Below are 15,412 nucleotides of genomic sequence, written 5' to 3'. Positions count from 1 at the left end.
GGAAGTGCAGTAGCCGAGATATGAACCACCACTCATATGGGATCCTGGCACACGCAAGACAAGGATATTTCCACTAAGCCATTGCTGCATGCCCAAGTTGCACTTTTACAAAGAACTTCTAAATAACAACAACAACAACAATCAACAGCCTAACTGAAGAAAATGAGTGAAGGAATTGAGTAAATGCTTCAGTGAAAATAAATGGTCAATAAACAGATGGGCGATCACTGCTGATTCATTAGGAAGATGCAAGTCAAAGTCATGCACACCCCTTCATAGCCATGTTAGTGTGCTGCTTACTTTAAAAAAATACCAAATTCCCGCCTCCCCCCTAAAAAAACAACAGAAAAATAAATCATGAGAATATGGGAAAAAAATGGAACTCTTGCACTTTTTTGGGGAATGTGAATTCCTACAGCTGCTATGAAAGATGGTATGATGATCCCCAAAACAGTAAAAATAACATTCGCATATGAGATAGCAAGTCCACTTCGAGAACATACCCCAAACTCCTGAGAGCAGAGACCCAGACATTGAGGCATTCATGCTAATTACAGTATACACAGCAGCCAAAAAGCAGTAGCAACTAAATTTTCCACTAATATGTTAATAAGCAAAATGTAATATGTATCAACAATCAAATGTAAGCCTCAAAAATGGAGGACATCCTGATGTGTGGTATGATATAGACAAACAAATAAGTGAGAAAAATGAAAGGATGAAGAGTACAGGATTCCACTAATGAGATACTTAATGAAATTTATAGACCAAAAAAAAAAAAAATAGAATGGTGGTCACCGGGTGCTGGTACTGGGAGAAATTAAGTGTTAATATTACTGGATATAGTGTCAAGTTAGGGAGATGAACAATTTTTGAAAATGGTTAGTGATGATGGCTAAACAGTGTGAAAGCTCATTCAAGTAAGGATGAAATAATTCAGTTTATCATTATATATTATATATAATATATGTAATTTGTTATTACTATTTATATATAATTTGCTACATACTTGTTTTATAATACATAAACTATATATTATGTGTGTATGCTTTCCTATCTTTGTTAAATTTTTGCTTTAAATTTTTGAATTTTATTGTACGATTTTGTATAGACTGGATTCCCCCTCAAACTCCCACCCCCCAACATTTTTCCCCATGTTACTACAATAGTATAGTCCCTTATAAGGAATCATAATTCCATCAGTCTCTTATTTAAGTGTGCCCCGACATTGGTGGTACAGACAATGTCAAACAGTCCAGCATCCCACTGTCTACACATTTCCAACAGTTGTGTGTATACTTTTAAAATCCTGGGTCTGGCGTGGTAGCCTAGCAGCTAAATCCTCACCTTGCACATGCCGGGATCCCATATGGGCACCAGTTCTAATCCTGGCAGCCCCACTTCCCGTCCAGCTCCCTGCTTGTGGCCTGAGAAAGCAGTAGACGATGGTCCAAAGCCTTGGGACCCTGCATCCATGTGGGAGACCCTGAAGAAGCTCCTGGCTCCTGGCTTCAGATTGGCTCAGCTTTAGCCATTGTGGCCATTTGGGGAGTGAACCAGCTCTTGACTTTAGCCTGGCCCAGCTGTGGCTGTTGCAGAAATTTGGGGAATGAAGCAGCAGGTGGAAGTTCTCTTTCTCTTCATCTCTCATTCATCTGTCACTCAGCCTTGTAATATATTTATATTACATATGCATATATATTATATGTAAAATCCCATTGGCACATTGACATCATAGTAAACACAGGGATTTTGCAGCTATTGTTGTCTCTAAGTAATCCGCACCATGCTACAGAGCAGGCAGCTGTGCACTGTCCGGCAGGAATGGCCTTGTTGTTCGTTTGTTGTTTCTGGTTTTCAGGCGACCTTCTCATGATGAAGGTTCAAAGCGACAGGGCTCAGTGCCGACTCCGTCACGTGTCAACCACACAGCCAGCTTTTCGGCAGAGCTCCAGGAGAGCTGGAAACGGCTCTAAGTACAATTTCATTCCAACTTGTACAGGCTTCCCAAGTTCCACAGCAGGTGGCAAGTGTCACATTAAAGGACTATTTGATTGTTGACAGACGGTGACGGTACTGATGTCCGATCTCCAATCGCAGGTCAAGACACAGAACTTTCCAGTGACTGAGCTCTCGTCTCCCAGGCAGGCTGTGTTAGCACTTACAGACTTGCCACTTATGAGACTTCCAAACATGTGGCTTAGGAAGGGTATTACTAACCACTAACCTTAATGGGCCAAACACATTTTATTTTATTTATTTTGATTGAACGACTGAGTTACAGAGAGGAAGAGAAATCTTCCATCTGCTGGCTCAGTCTTCTTGGGTCCTTGCATCTAAGTAACTTGGTTATCCTCCACTGATTTTTCAGGCGTATGAGCTGGGAGCTAGCTCAGCAGAGGAGCATCCAGGACATGAACCAGTGCCTGCATGGATGCCACTACTACAGGTCCTGGCTTTATATACTATGTCACAGCACTGGCCCCTGAACCAACTGCTTTATATGTATTAACTCTTTCATTCCCCACTAGTCATCCTTAAGGGGAGTACTTACTACTTGATCTTTTTCTAGTTGAGAAAAACAGAACATTTAAATTATGCATTTCTGAAATATTTATTCATTTTTGAAACACAGGAATAGAGGGAGAGAGAGCAAGAGAGAGGTCTTCCATTCACAAGTTCACTCTCTTAATGGCCACCACAGCCAGGCTGGGTCAGGCTGAAGTCAGGAACCTGGAAATCCATGTGAGTTCTTCACATCAGTGGCAGGGACCCAAGTAGGTGGGCTGCCTTTTGCTGCTCTCGCAGGTGCATTAGCAGGGAGCCAGATCAGAAGCAGAGTAGCTGGTTTTTGAATATGGGATGTGAGCGTTACAGGCGGCAGGTTAGCCTACTGTGCCACAATATCATCCCTAAGTTAAAGGATATTTTGACTTAGATTTTAAATTAGGTTCTGTAGAGAAACAGAACTTACGTATTTTCCTCAGGATTAAAGAACTAATCAGTGGCATGAGAGCTTGGCAGGAAGAAAGGCAGATGTGGGCTTTTCCGCCTTCTGTCTGAGCGGCTAATCCTTAACAGCGCCCCCAGGCGGCCACGTGCATATTGGTTTCAGCTGGTCCTGCGGCCCCTGCCCAGGGGTTCTTCAATGAAGTAGTTAACACATAGTCCACTATTTCCTTGTTCCGGGCCACGGGATGCGAGTCAGTGAAAACAAGTGGGTAGCCAGGAAAGCCACACAGAGCCTCCCTCAGCTCTTGCAACAGGGATTCCTTGGTGATGGAATCGCATTGTAACTCCCCGAATGGGCGGCTCCCTTCTCAGAATCGTCAGTGGAAAACCTTGCACTTGTGTGTTCCAGCACCTGGGATCCAGCTCTGCTGAGCACTTCCAGCTCTGACTGACAAAAGCAAAACCACGTGGGCGTGGGTGGCTCTGCGTCTGGCTCCAAGCCCTGGACAGCCCAGAGCCTCGCCCATGCCTTGGTGAGTCACTCACTCTCATGGTTACCATTCATAACTAGAGTTTTGGGAGAGGGAAAACCCCCAGGGCTGTACAGCGTGACATTCTCCAACGGAAGGGCAGAACGTCAAAAGGCGGCTCACCAAATCGGGCCGTGAGATACTTCCGTGCTGCCTCTTCTGAGTCACTGTTAATGTGAGCCATCTGGAGACAGAAAGAATGACTCAAAAGAGTTGCTACCTATGCTGGAAACAGCGCCAACCACGGAGGCTGAAGCAGGGAGCAAGACAGAGACCAGAAGCGCCTTTCCTCTAAGTCAGAGCTGGTCTCTCTCCATCATCTAACAGAGACACCAAGAAGGCTTGCTGGGAGCTGGCCACCCAGTGGAGGCAGCTCCCTATCACTGGGTTTAAGAATGAGCTCACACATAAAAGCACGCACTCTCACAATCCAGGATGTTCAGTATCTGTGCTGAAAAAAAATTCAAGGTGAAAAAAGCTGACTGGGTTAGAGGAGTCATCTTCCACCTTCTTGCTGTTGGCTCTCCTACTTGTGGATTCCATATGCCAATTACAAGAGAACCGGAGTGTAGGAGAGAAGAGGGGTGAAGAGAGAGAGAAAGAGAAACAGAAGTAGCTCCTTCTCCAGCTAGGAAGGCAGGCCATTCCTAGCACCAGGAGGGCACAAGTCCCATTCCTCTTCCTCTTCCAATGGCTGCTGTTTTGTTAGAAAGTATCTAATTCTGACCAGGCAGGCACAAGGCTATTGATAGAATTATGCTGGAAGTCAGCTGCAGAGTGCTGGAGATGGTCACCAGAGAGCGAGCAGCAGCATCTGTGCAGCCAAGCACACCTGGGCTCAGACCCGACCCGCCACACCTTGAACCTGAACCCATCACTGGAGTTCAGAAGCCTCCCTGCCTTCACTCTGATAAAGCAGGAACAGTGACAATTGCGATGCAGGCTAGAACAGAATCACACGACAGGAGTTATGGAAGGCAGAACACCAAGCAAAGGCTGACCTGAGTTTAGAAGGATGTTTCTTTTCCAGTGTCAAATAAAAGCCACCTACACCTTCCTGTTCTCTGTTCCATCCCACCCAGGAACCGTCAGAACAAGTAAGCAGCTGAGACTTGAGACTCACATTTTCTGTGTGCTGCTTCCTTGTTTATTTTCCAGGCTAGGATAAATGAAACATGATGGGGGTGGGGAGTGTTAGGGGGACATAGAATACTTCCATGCCAGCTTGTGGTTCCATTCTCCTAGGGTGTCAAACAGGTGGCCTCAAAGGCATGCTCTAACTACCTTGAGGAGAAGGGCCATTTCTGTGGGTCTGGGCATAATTGTACACATTCAAGGAGAAGAAGAGCCTATTTCTGGTTCCTTGACGATGGTAGCTTGGATTAAAGAGCACAGAAAGCCTGGTGCTAAAAAGGCAACCCCTGTCCCATTCTCTTGGATGGATGACATCCAAGGTCAGCTCTTGGCCTATAATCACTGCAGCCACACCAGGCCCATGTTAAGTGGAGTTTAACGCTCTGCTCTCATTCTCTTGAAACTCTGAATATCTTCCCTTTGAATGTGTATTTGTAAGTGAAGTCTGATGAAACCATGGAAGATGTGCTGCGACCATGGAACCTGGCTCATGCCACCTGCCAAAGGTCAAAGAGTAGTATGTTCAACCTCCCAGCCCACTGCCCCACTAAGGCTTCTCCCGCCCCTTCCCTCAACTGCATCTTCCTTCCACCTGCTGTGGGGAGTACATATGGGCTGGGTCTGGCAAGTATGGCAGGCAATATCCTAGTGCAAGACTCAGCTGAGGGTGGCCTCATTGGACAGGGCATCACCTGATGTTCCTTGCAAGCAGCTGCCATGGGCTTGGTCTCGCATGGGGGAATCCCTGCTCCATCCATCCCTGACCCAAGGAAGAAGGCTCAAGATCCTTGGAAACCTCCTGTCTGTCACAGGTCAGGGCACCATCCCTGGGAAAGGCACAGCCCTGATCTGATCTTCCCAGACGCTGCCACCTGCAGTCTCACTGCCCACTGGAATCCCAGCCTTCTCGGCTGTAGCAAGTCGCAGTCCCCAAAGCCTGTGAAGTTGTAAATTCATCCCTCCAATGTGTACACCCAGGCTGTGGTAGACGGCAGGTGTGTTTGTGTGGGAGGAGATTCCTATCTCCTCTTCCTGACCTTTCTGGACCTGGCTGGCATTCATTTCTTCCAGCTAGATTGAGACATTCTTTGAAGGGGATGAGTCATGAAATTCCACTTGTATCATTTGGATGATCATGCCTATGTGTCAGATGCTCTAATATTTGTATTTTACACCAGCATCACATAATATAAATGCAGATGATAAAATCCAGTGTGGATAATTCTCAGTTCTTTTATATGACACTGAATGACAAACACAAAATATCATGCCAATCTAAGAGAGTTTACAAAAGAAAGGAAGTTAATACGAACATTTAAGGAGGAGTATCCCCCTGCCCCGCCCGGCTTTTGGAACAAGGAGCTGTAGGTTTTTCATGCTGCACCAGGTCCCGCAAAGCATGTATGCACCCTAATTACACCATTCAAACAAAGAAGTACTGGAGTCCTTTTATGTGTAATTATCATTGGTCCACTCAGATCTTTAGAACTACCAAACATGCCCTATTTACCCCAATGTCGCCTCTCTTACAGCATTACTTATGCACAGATTCAGCGCTATTTATATAAAATGCTTGGGATCAGGAATCACCCAGATTTTGGAATGTTTGCAGTTACATAATGAGCCAAGGGGATATTTTTGATGGCCCACAGAGCCTGAAGGTAACCTTAGTAAAGTAATAGTTTTAGTGATCCTGTGTTTTAGCTCTGATCCATCCCACGAGGTCAGGTGTGACACTTTCCACTTGTAGTATCACATTGGCATTCAAGAGCATCAGATTCTGAAGCATTTGGGATTTTGATTTTTCAGAGTAGAAATGCTTGATTTTGTAAATTTTATGTAGCCCTTAATCAATATTTAAGTTCACTTACTTATTTAATTCCTCTAAAGCAGTGTAACACTTCAAGCCTGAAAGATTCTAAGATTTTACTGTACAACTAAAAACCAGAGAATTACAAAATGTTTGAAATGGCCTCAAGTAGCATATCATCTTTTTTAAAAAAGATATATTTATTTTTACTGCAAATTCAGATAAATATAGAAAGGAGGAGAGACAGAGAGAAGTATCTTCCATCCGATGATTCACTCCCCAAGTGTCCACAACAACCGGTGCTGTGCTGATCCGAAGCCAGGAGCCCAGATCCTCTTCCAGGTCTCCCATGTGGATGCAGGGTCCCAAGGCTCCGGGCCATCCTCTACTGCCTTCCTAGGCCACAAGCAGGGAGCTGGACGGGAAGTGGGGCTGCTGGGATTAAAACGGGCACCCATATGGGATACTGGCGCGATCAAGGCGAGAACTTTAGCCGCTAGGCCATGGCGCCGGGCCCGCATATCATCTTGTTATGGATATAAGGATACAGGGGAAAAAAAGGTAAATCCAAAATTCATGTCCTAATTCCTCTTCTGAACTTCATGCCCACAGCTCCTTCTGCTTGTGAGCCAAGCACCTTTATTTGGGTGCCCAGCCACATCTGAAATTCAACATGTTTAGTGCATCATCATTCTTTATTTTTTTTTTAATTTCGTTTTTTAAGATTTATTTATTTTTATTGGAAAGGCAGACATACAGAGAGGAGGAGAGTGACCACAACGGCCAGAGCTGAGCCGATCCAAACCCGGGAACCAAGAGCCTCCTCCAGGTCTCCCACACAGGTGCAGGGTCCCAAGACTTTGGACCATCCTCAACTGCTTTCCCAGGCCACAAGTAGGGAATTAGATGGGAGGTGGGATCTCTGGGACATGAACCAACGCCCATATGGGATGCTGCACATGCAAGGAGAACTTTAGATGCTAGGCTACCGCACCAGGCCCATATATCACCATTCTTACATTTTTAGTTTTGTTTCTTTGCTTGAGAAGCAAAGAGAAGCCAACTCGCACTGCTGATTCACTCCTCAGCAGGGCAGCTAATAGCTGGAGCTCTGCCAAGTTAAAGCTGGGAGTTGGGTTCTCAATCCAAATCTGTTTCAAGGGCGACAGGAACCCAAGTACTCGAGCCATCACCTGCTGCTTCCCTGGGTAGCAGGTGATGGAATCAGAAACAGGAATCAGGGCTTCAAACCAAACACTTCCTTATGGGATGTGGATATCCCAACTAGGGACTGTATCCCCTAGACCAAATACCATCGGTCTAACCTCACCTCAGCACCTGTTACTCAAGCTAAAATTCTGAGCATCCTCACTGACTCCTTTTTCTATCCCCCATGTCATTTGGTTTTCACATTTATTCATTATTCACCCACTAAATAGCAATTGATTTTATTTCCTAAACCTCTCTGCATTTCCTTCTCCTACCACTATCAGACAGTGCTGATGGTTACATCAGGAATACAAATAGATCAGTGAGTTGTACACTTAAAAACAGTTGAGATGGAAGTGGGCATCATAGTATAAAGGCTACTCCTTCAGCTGTGGTGCCGGCAGCCCACATGGGTGCTGCTTCTGATTCACTTTCCTACTAAAGGCCTGGGGAAGTAGGGGAGCATGGCCCAAATGCTTGAACCGCTGCACCCATGTGGGAGACCCATAAGAGGCTTCTGCGTCCAAAATCCATGTCAGCCCTCCTTCTTTTCCACCCCGACTTCACCCCCAATTTTCTTTGTTGCATATGTTTTAATGTCCTAGGCTCCTGGCTTCAGCTTGGTTCAGCCATGACTGTTGCGGCCATTTAGGGACTGAGTCAACAGATAAAACATCTGTCTTGCTCTGTGTGTGTCTCTCTCCTTCTCTCTCTAACTCTAGCTCTGCCTTTCGAATAAGTAAGTATATATATTTTAAGAATAGGTTAGGGCACGGCGTGGTAGCCTAGCGTCTAAAGTCCTCTCCTTGCACAGGCGCTGGGATCCCATATTGGCTCCGGTTTTAATCCCAGCTTCCCATCCAGCTCTCTGCTTGCGGCCTAGAAAAGTAGTCGAAGATGGCCCAAACCCTTGGGACCCTGCACCCACGTGGGAGACCCAGAAGAGGCTCCTGGCTTCGGAGCAGAGCAGCTCTGGCCATTGCGGTCACTTGGGGACAGATGGAAGATCTTCCTCTCTGTCCCTCCTCCTTTCTGTACATCTGACTTGCAATAAAAAAAAAATAAATCTTTAAAAAATGATTTACTGGAATAGAGTTCTGCTTGAAGCATCTGATAATACCAATATAATCTGGCAGTGCTTATCAGATCTAATGAAACATGATATTTCAGATTAAGAAAAACGTATTTTCTGCTTGTGTACACATTGAATTGCTATCACACACGGTTTTCATAAAAATACTCAGTTTTAGAAAAAGACCTTTTTTTTAGATTTACGTCTTCTGGTTTTCATTTGGTTAACATTTTATATAAGTCATCCAGCCAACCTCAATTTTCTCAAACAAAATAATTCAGTAGTTACTTTTTTATTGAACATGTGGTTTTGATTTTTTGAGCTCATGACTACTGAAAAGGTTTACTGCTAAACAAAAGATCACCATCAAAAAATAAAAGTAAATAAATAACTGCAGATTTACACCATACAACAAATGGCGAAGCTACTGACGCACTGAGATTCCTTTTGATGTTCCACTGCAAGACCACCCGGCTTCCATTTCCGGCTCTTACTTCATGTCTGTTTTGTACTGACTGTGGATGTTTCTTGTATGTCACTGTCTCACCTAAATGGTCGGCACATCAGTCACTTCTTCCACTACCACAGACCAAGAGGACTCGGAGATGCTTTCCCGCCAGCTGTTCTATTGCAAGTGCCATGCATCCTGGTCTGGATAGAGTAGTGCCTTTCAGAGTTACCCGTATGTTAATTTTGTAGATTGACAAAAATTCCAAGCACAACAAAGAGTTGGGTGGAAGCTAGAAGTATAAGGTAGAATTCTTACTATGTTAAAAATTAGACAAAAACGCTGAAGTGGACAGGTCACTGGAGCTGGCAGATCCTATTGGACATCTTTTTAATGATATTGTCCCACTGAAGACAGGGTGATGCTTTTGTAATAAAATTTCATATTGTTCTTGGCTCCTTCTAACGCTCAAACACCTCAGTGTAGCCTGTGATAACCAGCTCCCTCATCTTTCACCATCTCCACTGCACAGTACAGTCTACCTGCTTACAATAAGGATAAAAGAGGAAGCTGGGCAAGGAATCAATTTACTAGTGTTAATAAAGCATCCTGCCCCATTTCTTTGTGGTAGCTGAGATCACGCACTGGTGGACCTGACTGGCTTTTCTCCTTCTGCAGCCTGTCTTCCACCCGGAGGCCTGCCCCTGAACTCCGCATCTGGGCAAGGAGACCTTCCCAGCTGTCTGGTGGTGCTTCCTCCTCTTAACAATTTCCGCACTCTGTTACAATCTTGCCTGTTTCCTTCCAGGATTCTCTTGTTGAAACACAATGTCAAACACAAAAACATGTCTGAGTTACCATTTGATGACTGAACATTAGACACAGTGCACGTAGTTGGGCCTTAAAACTTTATTTAGGGCCTGGCACAGTAGCCTAGTGGCTAAATCCTCACCTTGAACGTGCCAGGATCTCATGAGGGTGCCAGTTTGTGTCTTGGAGGTCCCGCTTCTCATCCAGCTCCCTGTCTGTGGCCTGGGAAAGCAGCCGAGGACGGCCCAAAGCCTTGGGATCCTGCACCTGTGTGGGAGACTTGGAGGAGACTCTTGGTTCCTGGCTTCAGATCGGCTCAGCTCTGGCTGTTGCGGCCACTTGGGGAGTGAATCATTGGACAGAAGATCTTTGTCTCTTTTTCTCTCTGTATGTCTGCCTTTCCAATAAAAACAAATAAATCTTTAAGAAAAGAAAACTTGATGTAAAATAAACTATAATAAAAAAGTACAGAAATAGTGCCAGATTTGCAGAAGAGATAAAGTAGTAAGAATCCAGTTTAGACACATTAGATTTCATCTGATGCAAATTGGCTCTGAGTTCAAAGGATCTCAAACTGGAATGATCAGGATTTGGGTAGAGCTAAGGTTAAGATTAGGATGAGATGACAACGTAGAGCTTTGGAAACGCATATGGATTGAAACAGCTTGCCTAACCATATACGTAAGAGTATGGGAAGCAACCGGCATCGTAATGTAACAAGGTAATCCTTTTTATGTTTTTTTAGATCTATTTTATTTTTATTGGAAAGTTAGATATGCAGAAAGGAGGAGAGACAGAGAGGAAGATTTTCCATCCGATGATTCACTCCCCAAGTGATCGTAACAGACAGAGCTGAGCCAATCCGAAGCCAGGAGCCTGGAACCTCTTCCGGGTCACCCATGCAGGTGTAGAGTCCCACGGCTTTGGGCCATTCTTGACTGCTTTCCTAGGCCACAAGCAATAAGCTGAATGGGAAGAGGGGCTGCCAGGATTAGAATGGTGCCCATATGGGATCCCGGGGCGTGCAAGGCAAAGACTTTAGCTACTAAGCTACCACGGTGGGCCCCAGTAATCCCATTTTTATACTGCCAGTATCCCAAGTCAGAGTGCTGTTTTTAATTCTGGCACCTCTGCTTTCAAGCCAGGTTCCAGCAAATCCAGCTGCGAAAGCATCAGAAGATAGCTCACGTGCTTGAGCCCCTGCCACCTGCACAGGAGACTTGGATCGAAGGCTTGGATTCTGGGTTCAGCCTGGGTCGAACTTGGCCATTTGGGGAATGAATAATGAATGGAAGACCTCACTCTAAAATTCTGCCTTTCATATAAACAAATTTAGGAAAGGATAAAGGGAAAAGTAGGGCAGAAAGAAAGAAGGTGGTGGAGAGACAAAGAGAAAAGAATGAATCTATTAAACACAGGGATCCAAAAAGCATGCCACAGAAGTGAATTAATGACTTATCACAAACCTGTCACCAGTCACGTTATTAAATACAGCATTCTAGTAATGACTGCCCCACTCCCTCTCTGTCTGCTGCTCCTCCCACTGACCTGGACTGCCTTTCATTTGGAAATGAAGCACCCATTAAAGGCAGCTAAAGTGTTTCTTTCTTCATTAAAGCAGGCCACATTTTATCATGTGTTATCTGGTTGGTTGACCACGTACATCTCTTTCCAGCCATAATACAAAAGCTCATGCGCACATCTGTCCTTACCAAATACAAATGCACGTGACAATTTGGGTGGAGTACATTTAGCCAATTCAAATAGCAAAGGGGATAAAAAATGGTCAATTTCACAGTTCAGCAGTAAAAGAAAAGTACCCTGTTATTTAACTGACATGGCCAACAATTCTGTCTTGAAAAATATGCATCTGACAGTTTTCTCTTACACCCAAGGATTCCACCTTCCACAGATCACAACCAGTAATTTTGCTCCTTCAGTGACACTGCTGACAATTGTGTCTCCCACACAGTAGATTGACACTTTGTTTTATAGGGAAAAAAAGGTGAAGGTCACAGTTTTGTCTCCATCAGTCACCACCAAACCTTGACACAACTGAGACAACGCAAATATTTTTAAATATTTTTAAATATTTTTAAATCAGCACCTTTTCCCCTCAACTATCTTTTGCTTTATTGCAGTAAGAAAAAGAAATCTAGACATGTCTGCCTCTGACACCAACATGAGTAATTCTTTTTTTTTAAAGATTTATTTATTTATTTATTTAAGATTTTATTTTTTATTACAAAGTCAGATATACAGAGAGGAGGAGAAACAGAGAGGAAGATCTTCCGTCCGATGATTCACTCCCCAAGTGAGCCGCAACAGGCCGGTGCGCGCCGATCCAATGCCGGGAACCTGGAACCTCTTCCGGGTCTCCCATGCGGGTGCAGTGTCCCAATACATTGGGCCGTCCTCGACTGCTTTCCCAGGCCACAAGCAGGGAGCTGGATGGGAAGTGGAGCTGCCGGGATTAGAACCAGAGCCCACATGGGATCCCAGGGCATTCAAGGCGAGGACTTTAGCTGCTAGGCCACGCCGTGGGGCCCAACATGAGTCTTTTTTTTTTTTTTTTTTAAGATTTATTTTATTTTTATTACAAAGTCAGATATACTGAGAGGAGGAGAGATAGAGAGGAAGTGGAGCTGCCGGGATTAGAACCAGCAGCCATATGGGATCAAGGCGAGGACCTTAGCCACTAGGCCATGCTGCCGAGCTCCCAACATGAGTAATTCTTACAGCTTGCTTTCATCAGCTGTTTCCTATTCCCACTGCTACCACTATGAATTATTTGAATGTGAATGATATGTTGATCACATTTCAGGAATGATTCCCAAGTATTACGCAGAATCACTGGGAAATCCTGGTTTATTGTGAGTCGGGTAAAAGCATTCGGGACCTTGTGAGGTGGCAAAGAGATCTCTTTGGTTGTGAAGATTCAAATTTGGAAGACTGACGACAGACTGCCACTGGGAAAATGTAACAGAAATGCAATCATGTGCTGTTAGAGCATGCAGACCAGATGCCCGCCGTAGCAGACCCAACATTCTGTACGGTCCAGAGGAAAGAATCTTGGAGCATCTCACTTTGGCACTGGCTTTCGCTTCATCTCCTACCCCCTCATTGCTTCTTAAGGCCACTTGGGGAGTGAACCAGTGGATGGAAGATCTTTCTCTCTGTCTCTCCCCTGTAAATCTACCTTTTTAATACAGAAATAAACAAATCACTAAAAACAAAATTAAAAAAAGGAAGAAGAAGATAGAAGATGAAGGGTTTCTAGTCCTTGGTTTGCGTCTACAGACAAAGGCAGTAGCTAAGTCTGCTCTGGGAGCTTGATGTGGGAGCAGGGATTCCATCTCTCAGGAGCCTTCTGCAGTGCCGAGGGCTGCATTCTCATCCTTGCTGTTGTGTGCTGGCATCCTGTGGCTCCTCAGCCAGAGGCAGTGGAGGGAACTGCAGTGACTGCCCTGAGGACTCCTTTGCCATGGCTGTGACTGGGTCCCCCATGGTACTGGGGGTTAGTCACAACGATGAACGGTCACCCTGTCAGCGCTTGCCCAACAGACTCCCTGGAGCTAAAGACTAGGTGGCTCTTGAATTGCTTTCTCATAATGGAATAAATTGAATCCTGCATTGTGACCATCAAATCCTGCCACCGCACATCAGGATCTCGCATCACCACAACATAGCAAATGGAATTCTATCATTTACCACTTAACTGGCTCTATTGAAAAACAGGAACGGAAAGGGGGCCCCGTTCCCCACTCCTCAGCACACTCTCACTACTGCAGATCTATTTCATTTCCTCTCTTAGGATAAAATGGAAAGACTTGTCAAATACATCCTTTTTAGCAAATCTATCCTGATCTTATAAAGTTTTGTTTACTAGAAAGGTAGAGTTACTCCCAGCTGTGGGCAACTGCCTAGGTTGCCATGTGTCTAGGCAAGTATTACACTGCTGGGAAAAAGCAACCAATAGCTAATGGGCATTCTAGGCCCGGTTAATGCCAAATTTGTGTTAACTGTACCAGAATGGCAATGCCAGCATAGTTGCATATCTTTCTTTCTTTCTTTTCTTTTTTTTCTTTCTTTCTTTCTTTTTCTTCCTTCCTTCCTTCCTTCCTTCCTTCCTTCCTTCCTTCCTTCCTTCCTTCCTTCCTTTCTTTCTTTTTTCCTTTTTAAGATAAGTGGGAAGGCAGAGAACTCAGACAAGATATACCACTCTGGTCCCCAAGTGAGCCAGATCAGTCCATAGCACAGACTGGCATGAGTGTGAGCCAGGATAAGGTGTAGGCCAGGCTGAGTTGGACTGCAACATCTGTCAGTTCAGCACCCATCAGAAAGAGCAGAGGCTCTGGGTGGGTTGGGCTAAGCCAGGATGTCACACCTGCTGACAAATGCTGAGACTGGGAGTAGTCCATCTCACACTTGGCCTTAGCATCTAATGGCACACGCAAGATCTGGATCTGAGAGAGAGCCTGGTAGGGGAACTCTAGGGATTTCCTTGCTGGGCTACTGCTTCCACTGGTAAGTGTGAGAGCTGGCATTAGGGGTGGACTACTCTGGGAACAGACCAGGCTGGTCTAGGCTGCTGCACTGCTGGCACACATGAGAGCCAGAATGGGTGCAGGCCAGCCAACATAGGCTGTAGAAATAGCTGGAAAGTGCCCACAGTGAGTGTGAGTCATGCCAAGCTGGACTGCAGTAACCCCTAACAGGCGCAAGATCCAGTGCTAGAAACACACCTGCTAGGGAACTGTGGGCACTACTCTGCTGAGTTGTACCTAACACTGGTGAGCACAAGAACCAGGGCTGGGAGCAGGCCAGGCTTAATAAGGCAGTGGCATCTGTCAGCACAGGTGAGGAACGATTCTGGGGCCTGGAGAGGGGGACGGGTCAAGCTGAGCTAAGCTGCAGCTCCCATAGGTGTGCACGAGAGCCAGATGGGATACGGTTGGGCTGGTCTAGACCACAAAGAGACTGGCATGCACAAAAATTGGCTTTAGGGGTACAACTGGTGGGGGATTACTGAGGGTCACCCCACCTAGACCATGGCACCCACTGGAATGCCTGAGGATTGGATCTTGGCAGGTTGGCTTAGCTGCTCTGTAGCACTAGTTGGTTTGAGAGATATAGGGCTGAGGTAGAACTGATGAGGCAGAACTGACTAGACAGCTGCATCCACTGGTATGTGCATTGGCGAGTGCAGGTGACAGATAGCACCTGACCCTGCACCAGCTGGCACAGAAGAGTCAAATCTGAGGTCACCTCAGGTGAGGTTTCTGGGGAACTCCCTGACTAGACCGCTGGACTCAGGCCCTGGCCACAGGGAAAATCACAGGATGTGTAGCCTAATCTTGTGTAGTGTATGTATTGGGGTTGGACCTCCCCAGTTGCTGATGCCTGTGCAGTGGACAGTACATCCAGTTCTACATGGAGAAAGCAGG

Source organism: Ochotona princeps, chromosome 7, assembly GCF_030435755.1.
Source record: "Ochotona princeps isolate mOchPri1 chromosome 7, mOchPri1.hap1, whole genome shotgun sequence".
In the NCBI taxonomy this organism is placed as follows: domain Eukaryota; kingdom Metazoa; phylum Chordata; class Mammalia; order Lagomorpha; family Ochotonidae; genus Ochotona; species Ochotona princeps.
This window is presented reverse-complemented; position numbering follows the sequence as displayed.